The following is a 4,748-nucleotide window of genomic DNA, read 5'->3' on the forward strand; positions in this document are numbered from 1 at the left end:
TTTGCTATTCTCACACTTTCTATATTTCTGTAAATAAATACAGAAATCGATTTGGAAGTTGTGTCAAAGGTTGCTTGCATGTTTTAGCCAACAGCTGGACAGCTAATAGATTGCTTTGTTATTTAAGGACTATACAAGTCTGACCACTACTCTACTGAAACTATTCTATTTAATGTATTTCATGTGCTTAATGTCCTCAAATGCATTACTTTTGCTTTAATTTGACCAAATAAGTGCATCCACACTCCGTCCCTTTTCACAGAAAGTGTCTCTGCTGTATTTTCTGTCATCTCCGGCCATACCTTATACACGCTCCATCGTTGCCAAACCATCCAAGCCGCAGCTGATGAGGTCATTCATGCAGCTAGTACCGGTCCCTGAAAGCTTTGCTTAATCTGATATCATTGGCAGCAAGATACTTAACCAGCTCCATTTCTGGCCACACTATTTTGGGGTGCTCACCATCCAACAATGCTGTCTTGTCTCAGCCTTCGTGGATCCTTAGATCTACTTGGAAAGCTAAATTATTCTCAGTTTATACCTTTGAAGTCTGTAGAAAGCTTGTTCTTGTGATGTCATTTCCAAAGAGCTGTATGGCGGTTGGTTTATTGCACGTGGTGGAATGGCATAAGCAATATAGAAAAAGAGAAGGAGCCACCAAAACACGTCAGCGCATGAGGCAAAGATAGCCCATTTACTTTTATGTTAAGTAAAGTGTGTTCTAGTTGTGGTCTGGCTACTGAATTATGTTGGAAGTGGAGGAAATGAACAATCCATCTTTGGATTTCGACTAAAGCAAACTGAAAAAAGTCATGTTATTGACACAGAAAATAAATAATGCAGTGTAAGAATGCTATGCAATAATTTATTAAACATAATTTGTTTCACAACCCAAAATGAGCAACAGCAGCTGTGAATGATATTTAAGATTAACCCACGTATCCGGCCACACATCTTCACATTCTGTCTTTCTCCATTAAATATGTATTACATGGGCTTGGGCCTCTGACCTTGGCTCAGGAAAAAGCTTGCATCATTTCATGTTGAAATAAAAAGAGAGACTGCCCGCAAATCTAGCATGCTAATTACACATTCACTTTCATCTGTTAGAAAATCACACAGATCTGTCCTTAATGTGGCTGTTGGGTTTCTTTTGATGGAGGGGGAAAGTACTGTACTGTATTAAAATATATATAAAATAAAATAACATCTGTCAGGAGCCCCATATTATTAATATCCACTTGTTCTTACCTGTTTTCATGCAAGCGCTGTTCTTGTTTAATTGAGAAGACATCTGAAACGGGAGGTGGGGAGGATAAATAACGAGCTTCATGAATGGTGAATGGTTAATGATCTATATCTATTTCAATCTTTAATAAAAAAATATACAAAAAAGCAGCGTCTTTAAGGGACACACTCAGACACACGTAGTAACTCTCACTTCTTGTGTTTATTCATTTTTTGGCTTTTAGAAATTCTCCAGACAGCATGATGAAAGTGGGGATTTTATTTTTGGATTGGTGCATTGGCACATACAGTATCTCTTAAAGGAAAGGTTAGCCAGTTTCAAAAGAGGCTATTACAATTTCCTCTGTCAGGATGCAGGAGGAAGGTTAGGCTTGTTATCCCCATCCCCCCACATCTGTGTGTTATAAATTCTATTCTTAAAAAATAAAAATCCACAATTTCATTGTACATGTACAATGACAAAGGGCTATTCTACTCTGTTCTAAAGAGCAGTCTACCCAAATAGCATTGTCACTACCTTGTTGGTGCCATCTTTCAATTCTCTGATGTCAAAAGCAATTTTGTTTTTTTTTTTGTTTTTTTTGCTGCAACAAACAAAATTAAGTTGCATGAGTGCATTTTAAAGGGAGAGAAAAACAGAAAATAAAAGCATTAGAGATCTGAAGGGTGGAAGATAGAGATAACATGAGATATTATAAGAAGATAGAAGATAGAAGGGATGCTCTGCTGGAAGGACGTTATACTTCTATGAATTGAACTGAAGCCCCAGCCATCATTTTGCTATCCTATCACTTTAAAAAAAAAATCACAAAACTACACACAACAATATAATAAAACTATGACGTCTATAATAAAAGCAAGAACAAGAAACTAACCACAAATTGTGTGCATTTACCTCTTTTATTGTAAATGTACCTAAGATTCTAGCCAGAGCAACCCACATATATGTAGCCAGTATGACAGATGGACCTAAATGACTTCATCCACTGGTTTTAGGCAATTTGATGCCTGAAAGTTACTGTTTTGGCTACAAATATGTTAGTTTTTGAAGCCAGATACAATATTTGGTCAAGAAGGTAAAGGCATTAGTCAGTGCTAGCAAGCCTGGTTAGCAAGCTAGGTGTGCTGCACAAACACATGCTAGCTAAATAGTACTAAGTAACAGCCAAACAAAACACACAATTTCACCAACCAAGACTTTCAGCATAGGCTGTACCACAAAGCAAAGAGTATTTTTATTGTGTATCAGCTAATTTGATAAAAATGTCACAAAAGCACAAAGATGCAGTTCAGTGAGTTCAGTTAACAATTTAACATGGTTAAATTACTTTGTCTTGTTTTAATTTATTCTCTTTTATTTTATTTACGTTGGTGTTACCTGTGCTTAGAGGTCTGTTGCCTGCTGATTTAATCATAATAAAGTGAGCAAAAAGACGGGCTTTGGAATGCAGCACACCTAAACACAGGAAGTGGAAATCCACAGACACACACACACAGGCCGTGTCCCAATTAAGAGACTGCATGCTTGAAGTATGCGCACTACGCGTACTACGTACGGTGCGTACTATAAGTACGAGAAGTGAGAGGCTTGTGAAATGGGACGGTATACGCATCGTCGCGCTGTTCAGGTTGCCTAGCAACCATGATACTAACCGCGAGACACGTTACATACAGCATTGTTTGACAGAAATGAAGGAGAAAAATGTTCTGTTGGTCATTCATTTTTGTCATGACATCACTTTGATTAGTTGAGTATCTGAGGCTGAGACCACAGGACTGTAAAACATGATTGTTGGGCTTCATTTCTGTGCTGAACAGTCATTTAAGATTAGTTAGTAAATAACAATTATTAGTTAATGTTGTTCATGAGACTAAAGTCAACTCACTGTGGCAATGTAAATATAATATGGCCAATATTATAGTATTGTCAGATTATTATGATATGTATATATATATATACACACACACACACACACACATCTTATTAGGGAAATTCCACATACATAAATGTAAATTTCAAAACTCAACCCCATCATTTAATTTGTTTTTGATTGAAAGAAACTGAATATTACTTTAACTCTCTTAAATTAACTTCCAATAAAAAAGGTTTATCATTGATTGAAATTCGTTCAGAAATGTTTAACGAATGAGCTGTCACAACTTTCAAATACAAAGTTGTTATGAAGTCTGTCACATTCCCCCCTTTCTTCTTTTTTTATCCTTTATTTATTTATCCTTCTTATTTCATTGTACTGTATATTGTTACTCTTATTTGCCTTGTATGTCTACTGTACAAACTGAACTGGAATGACTGACTCTTCGCTTTATGGTTTCAATTAAGTTTGGAAAAAAAAAACCAACCTCTTCAGCCGCTCCCGTCTGCCGTATTTTGCGGCAAAATTATCCACACCCACCGCCGCGCTATGAATTGTGGGATATATGGAACCACAAAGCGTGTCACTACCCGATCCGTACCGGAAACCCGATCGGTACCCCGCATGCGCGAAAGGTTTCTACTTCCGGTCGTAGCGTTTTACGATAGTTACAGGTCAGAGTATCTGTTAAGATGTTAAGAATAACAAGTATATCTTAAAATGTTTGCAATAATGAAGCATTTCAGTACAATGTAGACAAAAACGATTGTTTAAATGTCCCGGGCAGTCGAAACGGAGGCAGAGCTGTTGAGAAATGCTAGGAGCTAACTGGGCGCTAACTGTATCATTCAAATATATTGAATGCCGCAATGCTGGCAAAGAGAGGAAGTGACGTAAGATTTGCGCATGCGGGGTACCGATCAGGTTTCCGGTACGGATCGGGTAGTGACAAAGCATGCACCGGACCACGCTTGATATTTGGGGAAATCGACGGCGCATTTGGAGTATGCATTTGAAGTACACTTCGAATTGGGACAGCCGTCGTCGCATGGCGGTGACGTAAGCGCACTTAAAATGCGTACTTCAAGCGTGCAGTCTCTTAATTGGGACACAGCCATAGACACTGAGCTGGATTTGGTTCATGACCAGAGATGGGCAGTAACGCGTTACTGTAATCTGATTACTTTTTTTGAGTAACGAGTAAAGTAAGGGATTACTATTGCAAAAACGGTAATTAGATTACCGTTACTTTCCCGTAGGAACGCTGCGTTACTGCGTTACTAAAACCGTGATTCTTTGCGAGAATGTCTCACGACAGTGACGTAACCGAGTGCGCCGTTAGTGACAACAGCTGTGTGCAGATCAACAATGGATCACATATTGATTGTGGGAGAGAGTATGAGCGTGCAGCGTTTAAAGCGTGGAAGTACTGACCTTACTTTGAGTTTGATTCCATAAAAAGTGACAAAAACATTAGCGTCCATCGTGCGTGGGAAGAAAACTTCTTTTTACAGCAAAAAAAACCCCTAAACTTCCGAGCAAGCACCGAGTGCGCTACGACGTAATGGGAAACTCACAGAGAAACTCGTGGATTCTTCAACTGACCGCGGCACACCTGCACCAGGG

This window comes from Pundamilia nyererei, unplaced genomic scaffold (assembly GCF_000239375.1).
Source record: "Pundamilia nyererei isolate P.nyererei 1_Seehausen unplaced genomic scaffold, PunNye1.0 scaffold00043, whole genome shotgun sequence".
Lineage (NCBI taxonomy): Eukaryota > Metazoa > Chordata > Actinopteri > Cichliformes > Cichlidae > Pundamilia > Pundamilia nyererei.